Source organism: Phasianus colchicus, chromosome 9 (assembly GCF_987193195.1).
Source record: "Phasianus colchicus chromosome 9, bPhaCol1.hap1.1, whole genome shotgun sequence".
Classification (NCBI taxonomy): domain Eukaryota; kingdom Metazoa; phylum Chordata; class Aves; order Galliformes; family Phasianidae; genus Phasianus; species Phasianus colchicus.
In genome coordinates, this window is record NC_143444.1 from 20,488,198 (window position 1) to 20,503,669 (window position 15,472).

Sequence of the window (15,472 nt, forward strand, 5' to 3'; positions counted from 1 at the left end):
GGAAGGCTGTAATGAGGTCTCCCCACAGCCTTCTCTTCTCCAGACTGAAAAAATCTGCTCCTCCATCCTGTCCTTTACAATAGAGGTGCTCCAACCTCTGATCATACTTGTGGCCCTCTATTAGTCCCTGACCAAAAGCTCAACATCTTTTCTCTGGCGGGGGCCTCAGACTTGGACAGAATATTCCAGATGAGGCCTTACAATGACAAAGTAGAGAGGGACAATCACCTCCCTCCCCTGCTGGCCACCCCTCTTCTGATGCAGTCCAGGATGCATCAGAAGATCATCATGTGGACTGCAAGCACACACTGCTGGCTCATATTATGTTTTTCATCTACCAGGACCCCCAGGTCCTTCTCAGCAGAGCTACTCTCAAGGAGTTTTTCTCCCAGTCTGCAAACATATGTAGTTTTAGCCCGACCCAAGTGCAAAATCTTGCACTTTGCAAGGTTTGCACTTTGAACCACATTAGATTTACATCGGCCCATATTTGAAGTTTTTCAAAGTCTGGATGTCATCCCTTCCTTCTGCTGCATCAACTGCACCACTCAGCTTGGTGTCGTCAACAAACTTTCTGAGTGGGCACTTGATTCCATCATCAAGTACGAAATCCATCAATATGTATACTTCCTTTGCCTAACCTCGGCATTGATTGAAGTTAAGTACTACATTTGCTGGTAGAGCTCAATGAAGCTAATCATCACACATGCACAGATCAGCGTTTCCTATTCAAAAGACTTCAGAATACTTGAATATCCTTGTGATTGGTCTATAGTTGAGTATATTTCTATATTCACCTTAGAAGAGGATGAAGTACCCCTTTCATACTCAAGTAACTCTCACTCATCATGCACCAGTAAATCATGAAAGGCTTACACTATCCAATTGTTTTCTGTTATGAAGGGAACACTCAAATAAAGTGTCTGAATCTCAGCCTAACAGGTTCCCCTCAGCTTCTCCATGACATATTTGAATATCAAGGGGAAATATTAATGTCAGGCTTTTGTTGTTGCTGTTTTTTATTTGATTTTTTTTTTTTTTCCTTAGAAAGCTGTTACTATGTAAACTGGAGCCTTATCTCTTACTAAAATTTAACCTTAATCATTATTTGAATGTAAAAGACAGAAACACACAGTATTGTCAGCTTACAAGTTCTTTTGCTTTTTGGAGAGAAGTCACATTATTCACTCTTATTACAGTAAGATAAGAAAAAAAGAAACTTGAGAAAGTATGGGCTGTAACCCTGATTAAAATGCTGTTACTGAAAGGAATTGCCTGAAGTTGCACAACTCTCATTTCTGGCAAAACTTTTATTTGCTTTGATTTATAATAAGAAAAAAATCTATCCATCATGTTGTCTTGGAGTTACTTAGGTGTATATTGGCTATTCAATGGAATCCCTAAAAGAAAGTTCATAAAATAGAAGACAGTGCACTAAATTGCATATAACACTACTTTGTGCCTTGCATGGTGGTAATCAAAGGAAGCTTATGGGTTTATACTGTGGTGCATGAAAGGAGGTTATGTCCTGGAGAATCTGTCAGAAGGCTAATGTTAAAAGCAAAGCAGTGCTGAGAACAAGTGTGTAGAAAAAATTTAAGGATTAAAACTTCCATGGACCAAGATATCACTGTAGATGTTCTAGTCTCTGCATTCCACTGACAGAAAATGAGTCAAAACTATTGCAAATACCCTAAGTTAATTTTTTAGTAGATTTATCTATTTAAACAGAACAAAACATCTTCACCAGTCAGTGTCATAGGCCATTTTGAATACATTCCAAATAAAAGCTACAAAATTCAGTGTTTTGGGACCTCATACTTGTGAAGAGAATGTTTTGTACATTTATTGAGCTTATCTACAACATATATGTTCACACACACAGGAAAGGGAATGTGCTTGATGCTGTATCTCAGGAAGTAGTCACAGCCACTGACTCCTGCATGAGGATAGATATCTTGCTATCAACGCCAGCTGTTGAATCCTTCTGGAGAAAGAGGATTTTCTAAAGTACATATATATGTTTAGTGAGTTGCTACAAGTTGTATGACATTGCAGGAGGTCAATCAAATAAAACTGCAAATTACCAAACTAAAAATATTTCATGATGCCCCAAATTTAAAGAAATAGCTTACTAGAAGAGGAGAAACATTTAAAAGTTGTTCTTGAAGGCATAAGATATCTGCATCATGATTAAGATAAATTTAAAAATAATATTGTTTCTTAATGGCATTTTTTTAATGAAAGGGTGGTGACAAGGTTTGCATGAGGAACACTTTTCCTACAGTCCTCTTTCCTTATCTTTGCAATCTGCTTCCTTTCTTGCTGTGACAGAATTCAAGTATTGAATTTTGGGGAGTGTTACAAAGTCTTTTTTTCTTCTCTTTCAAGGAGAAATAAGATCATAGCTGAAACAGAAGTAAATAACTGTTTTCTCTTTCTTATTGGAAATATATTTTTTTAGTGATTTAGATTTTAATTATAATTTATCATATGACAACTGAGGTTATTCTATTTATATGTAAGTTTACTGAAACTTATAAATGCAGGACATTAAAAAATGTTATCAGGAAAAGGAAGTCTAGAACTCAGTCATCATTTTTTATGCTAGTGGTGGTTTAAATAGACAAAAAAAAAAAAAAAAAAAAAGAAAAGAAAACCAACAACAAAGAGCAACTTTGCTCTTTATTAGCAAATAAATAAATTTGTGTGCTACTGTGCAAGCAACATGTCTACTGCATCATGAACTACAGAAGCCTTAGCATAATAAATCACTCTCTCTTCTGGATAATGATTTTCCCACATAAAAATCCTCTTTTGTATTTCAACCACATGCAATCAAATGCCAGTTAATACCACAGCATCTATCACCAAGTCATCATAATAATTTGCTCCAGTGTCAGTTGTTTCACCACCAGATGAAACCCACCGCCTTTAGCTTGCTGCCTCCACTGATATTATAGCAAGGCTCATCTCACTGCAGTTCAAAGACGATAAATATGCATAGGAGTCAGTTTACTTTTGCTTGGACCAAATTTGAGAAAATGAAGAGTAGGAAGAACATGGGAACACTGTAATAGCTACGGTTTTGCACTGCTCTATTTGTTAAACTGGCAACAGAACTTAATTAGAATTCTGCTTAACAGCACAGCTACTTATCGCTTATAATTGGGACAAAAGTGTTACTGCATTACACATCCAGCAAATACTGTAACGGTGTTATAAAGAACAACATGAATATTCAAATAATAACAATCATGAAAACTTAACAGTAATATAAATAACTAGAAAAGTTAGCTAAACAGCAGAAGAGAAAGGAAATTGCTTTAATTAGCACTTTTAGAATTTCAGGAATTTTTAAAGGAAAAATATTTTTAGCCAATTTGTCTGAATGGTATAATCAGATTTCATGTTTAATAGAATTTTGAAACGTAGCTCCAACTCTCCACTATTGTGTAACAAAACCTAAATTCATCAAAGATAATCTTTCCGATTGTTTTCATTGAAAGTTCATTGCATTTTACTTGCCTTTCAGCTGCTGAAGAAATGCTCAGATTGCTAAACATGAATTTGTTCACTGCACAAACAATGTTCTTTTGTAAGACTCATATTTGGATATGTACTTGTTCAACAGGAAGGACAAAAAACACATTGTTTTCTGCAGACAGTTTCTGTTCTGTGAAAGATGTGTTCAGTAAGGATACCCTTCAAATGTTTTTCTTTGTACATACCTCAGTTACTGCCACCAGTTCCAATAACTGTATATAAAATGTAAGTATTTACATAAATGTTTGTGTAATTTTTTTTTAAATTACTTTTTCAATGTTATGTACTGGGAAACATTTTTGTACTTACCCTGTTTCAAAGTAATATATTATTTAAAAGATTTGTAATGTATAGCTTTTTTAGCATTTGCAACATTGTGGCTTTACTCTGTTCTAATTGTGCATTAATTAAATAATAAAGATAGGATTAAGATGTTGTTAGATAACAGTATTCAGCTATTGATTTAAAGCTATTCTCTTCAGTTTAAATACTGCAACTTCAAAGAACTAGAGCATGTCAATAGAAAAACTGTCAAAAGCACTCACATTAACAGGCATATTCAAAGGGCTTTTTGCTTATAAGATACATTTTTAGCCATTTTGAACATGCATGATATAGATAAGTAACAGAGGCATTAGTATCATATTTCTTATTTAAATTTTCAAAGCCAAACACATGACTTGTCTGTATCTAAGTAATTATCCTGTTATCAGGATATTACAGTGAATTAATTATACTTAGCTTATGTAATAGTTTAAACAGTCAGTGCACACTGACAGTTACTCTCTGAATTTCAAATCAGAAAGTGAAGATAAATCTAGATCTGCTTATTTCATCCAGCCTATGGGAAGAATCTTCATTAAGCATAGTCAGATGGGTTTGTGCCATCCAATGTAAGCCTATCCCACAGAGTGCAATGGTTCAGTGAAAGACTGGTAAGTTCACTAATAATATTTGAGTCCACATGCACCAGGGTAGGAAAACAACTGTGAGCAGGCAAGTTTTGGTGTTATAGTTTAGGTTCCAACTTTCATTCCACTTCTGGCCCAGCCTCCATCCTAGCCTTTGAGCTCTAATTTTTCTTGCCATACTAAAATTACATTTTTGAAGATGAAGATCCAAAAGCTGTTATATAGGTTCATATGATACATATAGATTAATGTCCCATATAATAGTGGACAGAAAAAAAGACCTTAATCATCTGGGTTGAATGAATGAAGCAAGACATATTTGCCTGCCATCTGTTAATGTAAATGGTGCAGTTAATTTAACAGTATTAGACCTGAATCATCATGCTATTATTCCAGTTTTACATCACTGTGAAACTGAAAGTGAATCATTAATATATACGAAATTACACTGGTGTCAGCCATGGAGTAATCTACAGAGGGGATCGGGTCCATTAATTTTAATAATTTATGATGCACTATAGACTACCAAATTTTACTAAAACTTCTTTTATTTAATGTGATCCATTGAACCTAGCATGTATTATGAATCATCTGATGTATTTGATATGATTCTGTTATAAGCAGTTTTTGAGGAAGCAGGAGGTTTTAACAGAGTGTACTAACTTCTGGATTTATCTGGGAAGACTGCTGTACCAGGCCTTGAAATGTTAACCATGGTAGTAGGTGCTATGTAGTGTAGATACTACGAAGAAGATGAACTATTCATGTTGCAATGCAGAACATTACATAATGAATTGAAGTCAGTAAATATAAATTAAATGCAAGAGATGTAGCAACTAAACAATGACCAATTGGTAATCTTCAAAGGTGCTGCTGTTTTTACAGGCTTTATACACCGTCTTTTTCATTCACAATTTGTTGTTCAGTAGAAGGGCTCCGTGAATCCTATTAAGACTTGGTTTTGTGAGGTCAGATGATCTGGGTAAATGTTAACTTGATTCCTTTATTATTTATAGCTTTCAAATGACTGAGTAGCATCATTCTGACCTGTATTTATTTATTGCTTTAAAATGACTGAGTAGCATCATTCAAACCTGTAAGTTACAGGTCAGAGCTCATCATTATCCATGATGATAAAAACTGGAATAAAACCAAACGTTTGAATTATTTTGGCTGAAAACAAGAAAAAATGAAAATGACTTTTTAGAAATTATCTTTATTCACTCTTTTCTGTTTAAAAGCTTTTCAAGTTCTATTTCTCACTTCTAAAATTATTATGATATATTTAAAATAATTTCCTTGTGAATTTTCTGGTGTGAGAGCTCTTCAGGCATCTATTCTTTTAACTACAGATCAGAGGGTATTTTATCATTTATGATACACTGCACAAATTAAATAAACAAATAAAATCAGAGAAATCTTAAAAAAGAATATTTTATAGCTGAAGCAGATTTTTATTTTATACAAATGTTAGTCCAGCCATAAATTTAGACAGAATGTAGTTATTCTCAGTCACTACAGAGTGATTTATATAATAGACACAAGTCTGAAAAGTCATTACAACTTGAAGCTTAGAGTTTAGTTGTTAGCACCTCCAGGGATTTTTTTTTTTTTTTTCCCTGCTAGGTCTTCTGTCTGAAAAATATTTAGACATTACTGCAGTCACAGTCCTTTGGAATATCATCTAAGAGCACAATTAATCAGGAAAGCAACTTCAGTTAGAGCTGTATCTCTAATTCAATATTAACAGGTTGGCCTCTTTGAAATAGGGTGCCTAAAAATGCATACTAGAACTGAATTAGCATCCAGCTGCTCAATCAAGGTGGAAGAGTCATCAAACACCCTTCACACAGTGTTGAAGATACTTGTCACCTGAACATCCCTATATCCCGAACATGGATATGAAGACATAATCCTCTGTACCGAGCTTAAGATAGCAGTTTAGTTACTTGCTTTCAATAAGTAGGTATCAAACACAGAAAATGATCTCAAGAAATGAGTCTGTATAGTGTTCCCATAATGAATTGGGGCTTTTCTGACGTATACCCACCTCCCTCCTGCTCCAGGAAAGGCTCCTGTCCTTGCAGCTGAACCACCAGAAGAGATAGATGCATGTCAGTGTCTCTCCAGTGCACAGCTGAGTGCACATCAATCTTAATCATTGGCTGAAGCTAATATGAAAATAAGCTCTAACATGCTTAATAATCAGCAGATAGCAGCTAACTTTCCATATCTTATACTGGTGTGGGATTATTTCCCCTGAATGCAAGCATTTCTGGAGTGAATCTTTCTGGAAATCTCTTAGATCAAATTTAAAGTATATACAATGAATATCAGGTTGTTAGTATTCCTTAAGTTATCATCCTATGGCTTCTGTATACTCAGATAAACCCTGATAATTCAGAGGATGCACCATTTTAATATAATAGATTCACCTCAAATATTATTATTTGTATGCCCTTTCAGAATAACAGGATAGTTAACATCACTGTCCTGTTTATGCTGTGGAATTATTATAAATACTTGTTTACACTCTTTCTGTGCTTTGGTTGATGCCTGCATTTTTAGGGACAGAATGACATTTAGCAATATATCTTGTACTTTGGCACATTTAATTAGTATGTCAAACTTATGTTTGTATTTCTGTTTCTAAAGCAGAAGCACTTTGCTCATAGTTTGGTGTCAGAATGCAAGAAACCTCCTTGGCATAATGTGAATTAGAACAAGCAGCAAAATGAATGAATGATTAGCATTGGGCATGGATCCAGTGTTTGACATTCCACTCATTAGAAAGTCTACTCTAATTAATGTAATTGGAATCTACTGGGTGTGCCACTGATGGATTTGCTTGTCACCACAATTTTGTTTTATGTTCCATCAAACTCATTGGTGAAAACATGATGTATGCTGAGATTACCTTGTAAAGACCCAGTTCTTCAGAGGGATCTGCAAATTACAGCTTCTTGCTCCCACACAGGGACTTAATGAAGTAAATGGGAGGCAGGGTTCATGCTAGTGAACCCCTTTACATAATTATTTTCTTGTAATCTGTATTGGTTATGCATAACAGACATATAAGGTTGCATTTATCTAGCACCTGGGGATTTCAAATGATCTCCTAAACACTGAGGAATCAATTGAGCCACTTTTCCTGATGCTAATAGCACCTTTTCCTATGAGGGGTCACTGGAATCGCTCAATAAACTCATTGGGGCTACTCAATACATTGTCAGAATCTGGTTATAATGAAGTGAATCTTGTAACAACATTGCTAGAATTAAAATGATATGCATTTATGCATTTTCAGACTGATATACCAGAAAGCTGATAGATCCAAAAACATCCAATAAATAATTTAAAAAGTCAGAATGAAGCAAGGACTGTTGAATGAAACCAGCTCTCAAAGTTGCCACTTGAATAACTAGCACTACTGAATCACTGGAAGGATTTTTATCCTTTTATCTGTAATTCCAACACTGCCATCTCAGCTGCAGACAGACATTTCACAAAGAATTTTTGCTTTTCAACTTGGAAATGTACATCTGTGCTGACTTTCTGTCTTCTGTATGCATATACATATTTCATTAGATCAGGGCAGCACTGATATTAATGTAAATGGGAGCTTTGTTTTCCACTGCATTTTCTAGTCTAAGTAAGTTGTAAAACTCTGTAAACAGAATGAAAGAAGATATACTTTAAGCTTTGAAAGCATGAAATGGTTAAATGGAAAAAAGTGGAAGGAAAATCTGCATGATAGGGGAAGATATATAGAGAAAACTAAGTCTCTTTTATTAAAATAAAATCTGTGGTCATACTTGGAATGAAACACATATCCCCAGAGAAGGTTATAGAATAAATGCAGCAAGAAAAATATGATTGTTAAGTCATGAATAATAGGCTTCAATAGATACCATGGCAATAAGTATATTTTAGGAAATAGCATTGTTAATACTGTTATTAGTAGTCTGTTGAAAGATTAAAAAGATATAACATTTCATTTACATAGTCTGTTTTTTTTCTTACAAATTTCTAAAATTGTCTGTAGAATGTGCTGCTTTTTTACAGATATTTCATGACTCATCATCGATTGCTTTGGTTATTAATACAGAATATAGAAAATTACCTTTTATCAAAAGCGAGTTCTGTAAAACTAACTTATATTTATTTAAAATATAGCAAAGACTTACAGATGTTGTGATGAGTGAAAGAAGTAGAAGCGGTATCTAAAGATGCTACTAGAAAGTATGCTAGAAGGTTCTGCCGATGTCTGGATTTGTAAATCTGTGTTTTAGAATGACTGAATTAAAAAAATAAAAAGAATTGCAACAATAACTGTAACATATGATTAGCTAAACCAAAAATAGTCTCTTCTAAAATCTTGAACTCTTGGTATGAATATTAAAAAAAATATTTAGATAGTCCCTGCCTGTAGAATCCTAAAGGATCTCAGTTTAAATGAATGTAAAAAGTTTTTCTCATTAAAAAAACTTCTCAGTTCTTTGCTCATACAGAAGTATACTCCACATCTAAGGCAGTTTATGGTCACAGGTTCACTGCAACGTTGAAGAATGCCCATGATTAGAGTCTGAAACTAGTTTTCCTACAAAATTTTGGTGAACTCAAGTAAAAAATAAAACTAATTAGAAAGTAGACAAAGTATTTTTCAAAGGGTTTTACGTTCTTTTAAACATACAGAATAGGAAGGAATGCTCAAATTGATGAGGAAATGAGATTGATAAGTATATATTTAATGACTTCAGTTGGTTTAGCATCTCAACTGAAAGAAGGCTTATTCTTAATAGCTTTCATTCATCAAATGCAGCTCATCGTTTTAAGCTTTAGGAGAAGTAAGGGTGGCTGAACTTAAACTTTCATATGCATCTTGATTCTTCCAGTTGTTAACTCCCAAAACTTTTACCTCACTGACCATCTAAAACATAATGACTTATTTCAAGCATTTCAGAAGCTAGATTTTCTGTCCTAAAAACGACAGAGCACATATATAAATCTGGAAATGCAAAGTTCTGGAAATTGCATTACATTTAAAAGCACTGTGTTCTAAAAGGTCATGTTCCAACCCTGTACTAGGAGACTAAACAGGAAAAAAAATTCTAAAAAAGGAACACAAGTTGATGTCTAAAAAAAAGGAGCCAATTAAGATAATTACCTACAAAAAGTACTTTTATTTGCAAGTCTCTATCTGCATGTCTCTCTGGAAGTCTGCAACTTATGATCTAAAATGTGTTTTGCAATCTGTTTGTATGTTTTTTTACTTGGAACATATTTATAAAGAGCACAAAGTTGATTTTCCTCTCTAATTTCTTGTCATACACAGCTTGTTTCTGAGTAATGTGTGAATTACAAAAGAATCCTAGGCCTGGATGAACCAAAGATCCTTTGTGATGGTTTGCCTTAGAGAAACTCTCATATTTTTAAAAGCATCTGGAGACCTTCTCCTTAGGATCATTTTCACATGTTCTCTCTGGCTGCAACAAGAAGATGCCTGCTTTACTTGGGCTAGTGAGCCAACACAGTCATTCTCTGCAGGGAGATTTTCCTTATCTTTTTCAGGAAAAGCACCTCAATTAGCAGTTGCTGAAACAACAGAAGTGATCAATCTGGAATTCTACTTTGACCCCTTACAATGCTTGGTATTTTAAGCAGACTATGGATCTACCAGTATATAAGTATTGAAAAGATAGTGCAACACAGAAGAGCAAGGTGTTGCAATTGGATTCCACGAACACTTCAAAATCAGAAATTTTCCTGAATCTTACTAAAAGGTCACTAGAAGTATTATCCAAGGTTTGCATATTAAGACTGTGGATAGTTTAGGGTTTTATTTGCAGCTAGTGTTACTGTTAAAGAGAGAATTTTGAGATGGGTTACAATTTCTGGACTGCAGATGTCTATACAATGGCATTCATCACCCCAGCACCAAAGTTGGTAGGGTTTAGCTGTGCCTTGACCAAAAGGAATTTAGATCATCTGTTAAGTGTTATTTTTTCCATGTAGTATCAACATAACTGGGATTCTCAATGCCTTAAAATGTACAAAAGTAACTAATCATGCTGATTAGGGAATGACTAGAAATAGCCTAAAAATTTCAGAGTACATTAAGGGCCTGTATTCTTTATTGATTGCTCCTTCTGGATTACATTTTCTTATTTGTACTCAGAAGCACAAAGAAAAATAATAGAACCTCGTTTGGCAACTTACATAATGTATAAATACATATATAATCAAATATAAATCTTCATCTGGCAGTTCACAGTCTGCATACAAATAAAGAATATTTCTTTTAGTAGGTTAGTCCTAGGAAAGTCAACTTGTTAACTTAAGGTCTGTCATTCCTACATCATGATTCATACATAGTGATTCAACTGGATTATCTGGAACGAGTATTTCTTTTAAAATTAATCTACTATTCACTTGTTAAAGTATAGTGACTTAAATACAAGTAAAATTTAGAATCATGATTCACTGAGCCGATTCTTGTATCCAGTTCTGGGTTCTAGTCTCTCTTTTTGTTACCAAACCACACTGGGTAAAATTTATCTAGAAACAAAAGACGTAGTTAAAGATTCATAGAAAACCAATATCAAAATTGTCTTGCTCAGAATTCAGATGTTAGCCTTGAGCAGTGACAGGGATTTAAATAAGTTGGTATATTACATCAATGAAAAATACAGTTTCACAGTGCCAGCATCTCATTCTGATCTCACAAATACTGGCTTCACAGCGCTATATTTTTTGATTTATACTAGACTCATAAGATCTGCAACATTCTGAATCCATGTCCATTCTAAACCTATCTTGTAACCAAGCTACCATGCAGATGGGATCATTTCTTTTCCCAGGCACCATAAATTCAATTTCTACTGCATTTACAGCCTTTTTTTTTTTTTTTTTTTTTGAGGATATGACTAATAAATGTTTTTATTTTTTTCCAGTCTTCAGTTGTTTCACATTAATGTGTTCCTATTTAATTTTTTTTTGTAATAAAATCTGTAATAATACATTCACAATGTGTACCATTTTACACAATTAATTACTACTTAATAAACTATTTGAACATAGTTAAAAGAAATGTTGTACAGCAGCAATGCTTTTCAATCAGATTTTTTGTGTCACTGTTTAGGAGACTACCTGCATATCTAAATGGTAGTTAATCTGCAAGTAAAGTGAATCACCCTTGCTTTGAAGCAGGGGAAGAAGAAACACTGTGGTGGAAGCTCAGCTTGTTCTAAACATGCTGTGATTCAGGACAGTGACCATGCATGTGTTCAGTGTTGTGTGTTTTCAATTTCCAGCAGTCCAAGGAGTACGCAGAACACAGTATGCTCATCAGAGATTGTTTTCTGAAAGAATCTTGGAATATCACTTTGATTTGTGTTTATACCAGGAGAACCAGGCTGCATTTCATGATATGTTCCACAAAGCATGTGCAATGTGGCGCAAAAGTTAAAAAAAGGTAGACTACGCAAAATTAGACTTGTAGGAACATACCTAAAAATAGTATTGGAGAGTTTTCTTCCAAATTATTCTAGAAGGCAATTTCTGCCAGGTTAAAATAGCTGAATAAATAGCTCCTGGCTTATTGATATAGCAGGATAAAAAGCTCTAATTTACTACAGTTTATTGCATGCATTCATGCTTATGATTTTTTTTTTTCCCTACAATAAGTATATAAGATTGTTCATGAATTTATGCCTTTTTGTAGGAAAACTGGATGAAGAACTGAGTCAAAATGATATTCTTAACTACAAATGAAATGTTAATGAGTAGTTGAAAATCTGTTCTTGTCTATGTCTTTGCCTATCAGATTTTGAACTTTGTTCCTCAGCAGTTTAGTGTAAATTGCTGTCCTTAAAACAACACTTCTAATTAAAGCTCTGTGTAGCAAGTACCACTTGTACAAGAGAAGCTGTATTCTGTGCAGCATATACAGAGTTCTTGCAGAAAGATCTGTTTATCTCATCAGAGTGAAATTGTATCTGAGTAGACAAAATGTACAGTAGATATATAGAAATATATGCAGTATCATGTTGCATGTTATAATGCACTTTACAAATTGCCCTGAATTTAAAAAATAATTTTCAGTATGACATACTGCCAAAGAAAACACAGTACTATAGCTTAAGACCTGGTATTACATTGTTATTTCTTTTTTTTTTCTTCTTTTAATAATGAGAAAAAATGATATTGATTTTGGATGTAAGCATGAAAGAATGATAATTAAGAATTACAGAAATCTTTTGTCCCTGCAAGGTCCTTACGCTCTCATGAAATTTTGAACTGTAGTACTTTGTTACCTCACAAATCATTAATATAGGCCAGCAATATATTTTGGGTTGGCACAGTGCCCAGCATAGCACCAAGATCAAGCCTCTGCTTTCTAGTAAATTAGAATCTGGCTCTTTATATCATAAGTACACACATTTACAGAGACATTAGATGTGAAATAATCTTTCATTTGCTGTGCATTTTTCTATGTTGCTAGCTTTAACCTAAGTCAGGTCAAGGTAGTTACTTGTGGAATCAGGAACAACTACGTTAAATAGACGTGAAAGGTGCAGTCAAAAGCAAAAATAGATTGCTGAGATACATCTGAACCAAGTTCTGAAAGTTGCCTTAACTCATAATGTAAATCACTATTTGTTGGCTCACAAGACCACGCATTTAATGTATGTGATTGCAGAAGATAAGGCAGGATCAAATCCATTTGTAATGAGACTAGCTCATTTAGCGGCATGATATATTAATGAAATAATACTGGAATAAAACATGGAAAAACCACACCTTTTTTCATTGCTGGAAATATACTGATCCATTGTTTGCTTTATTCCAGTGATTACCATAAATTTCTTAATCACTATTTGTGTAATTATTGTCATTTGCTCGTATTTAAAAAGAATTAGCCCACATTGTTTCCAGAAAGCTATTAGCATTACTTAAAGAAAGTAGCTGCAGACTTAACTGTTGACAAATTTTCTTTCATGATCAGTAGATATGATGATATTTTATAGCAGCCTGTTTACTTAGTTATGCAACACAGAATAATGATTTTCCCAAATTCTTCTCTTCCCTTCAACTTCACTATTTCTTAGTGGCTTATTTTTGGATGTAGTATTCTCAATGGTATTGTCACTTCATGGTACATCTCTTGGAGCTATGGAAATGGGACATAAAGGGAAAACAAGTGATAACATGATTCCTGCTATAGTCAATTCGAAACTACTGATAATCTACAAAAGACACCCCCAATTGGAAGACTAGAATAAATAAGAGCTTCACAGTTTTCCTGTAATGTTTCTCTTAAATTAATTATTTGTCTTCTGCAAGCCTGTCCCTTTCTTTGTAGGTAATCACTTACAATAGGCTTAACCAACAGAAGGATTTTGGATTCTCAATAGGAAACGCTGATGCTTAAACCTGTCAGTTGCTTCCATTTAACTTTCATTTTGTAGAACTATGCTCTTGATGGCTAGTGTTACCCACAAAATAAATGTTTTATTTAGGAGTGAAAATTTCCCTCCCAGTGGCTGGTTTCATAAACTCTGTGTTTAGCTCATCCACGCTACACCTTAACAGTGTTTTGTTTTCAGAAATGACAAAACAAGCTTCCATTTTGGTGCAATGTTACTAAACCTTGAGATTAAACATAGCAAGCCCACAAGTTGATTAAGTGGATATAAATCAAGTCAATGGAACTACACCTACTTATACCACCTTTGAATTTGGCAGAGTATAATTATTCCAAAAATAATATAATAAATAAAATCACACTTTTACACGTATGTCCAAAAACAGATGTATATGGACGTAGGCTCTTTGGGTGGCTGATAGAACGAGCCTCTCTAAGTGCTACAAGCATTTCATGTACAAATATTTTCTATGGTTAACCTCCTCAGACAGAATAATATTGCTGCAGCCAATATAAACATGTGAACTCACCAGTAAGTGTCAAAATGGGGACTGTGATGTGAATATAAATAAATAAATAAATCCCAATTTAAAAAAAAAATGTCTCAGACACCAAAATGCTGACATGTTTGCCTTAGATAAGACCAATATACAGTGATGAAAAGAGTCTATTGTTTATTAATTCCAGGAAGACTGAACTTTTTATTGCTTCTAGAAATATTTTGTACCACTTTATAACTATTGTGAAGCAAACAGACAGGAAGTCTGCAACTATGAATGGGGTAGCAAAGTATGGAGTTTAGTTTATTTCTGTCAGAGCTTTCAGAGTTTTCATTCCCTACAACTCTGAAGCCTGTTCTTTTTTTTCAGGCTCCTCCCAGTTTTTGGGACCAGAATTTCCTAGGGACCATGCCAGCAGTTGTCTCTGGATGCTAAGAGACCTCAGACACTGCTGCACCTTTTTGGCATCCTCCATCTATTTTTCCTTTGCCACAGCTACATCAAATAACATGCAACCAAAATGTTCTTCAGTTGTATGACGGAGCAGTTAAGTATCTGCTTGTTCCAGTTTTCTCTGTCAGCTGGACACTTCTAAGTGAATCACTCTTTCTCAATATGTGTTACATGATAAGAAGGGAAGCAACAGACATGTCAAAATGTTAGTTTGAATACAATATAGATGACCAGGTCCAGGACTCGTGCAGACAATTAGTGCTTCATTGCCACAGTTTGATTTTAGTTGATGAGTATTTATCAGAAATTATCCAGATTACCCAGGGAGATCCCACCTCTTCATTTTACTATATTCACACATGAAAATCTCAAATTCTGGTAAAAACATCTTTAAATACATGATCATGAAAAAAATTATGGTTGGAGAAGTACGGAATGCTGCTAACATCATCTCATGTGTAGATTTATGTCTGTTTCAGTGAATTGGGAATCAGTTAATTAAATTGTAAGCAAATAAATTGATTATAAAAGAAAGGATATAATGAGAAGGAAGTTGATTATATGTATTATAATGCTGAAAGAAATTTTAAAACTCTTAGATAAGGAAGTGCTAAATATAATCCTAAGAAAGGAGT

At 34.1% G+C, this 15,472-nt stretch overlaps 1 long non-coding RNA gene across 1 annotated transcript in view; it reads left to right on the forward strand.

The window, feature by feature from the left end:
• Nucleotides 1-3,622: 3,622 nt before the first annotated feature.
• The window catches only part of LOC149916862 (uncharacterized), an 81,684-nt gene continuing 69,834 nt past the window's right edge, over nt 3,623-15,472 (forward strand). Inside the window, exon 1 of the long non-coding RNA XR_016469002.1 lies at nt 3,623-3,771. This is a non-coding gene — a long non-coding RNA (uncharacterized LOC149916862). The remainder of the gene's footprint in view (nt 3,772-15,472) is intronic.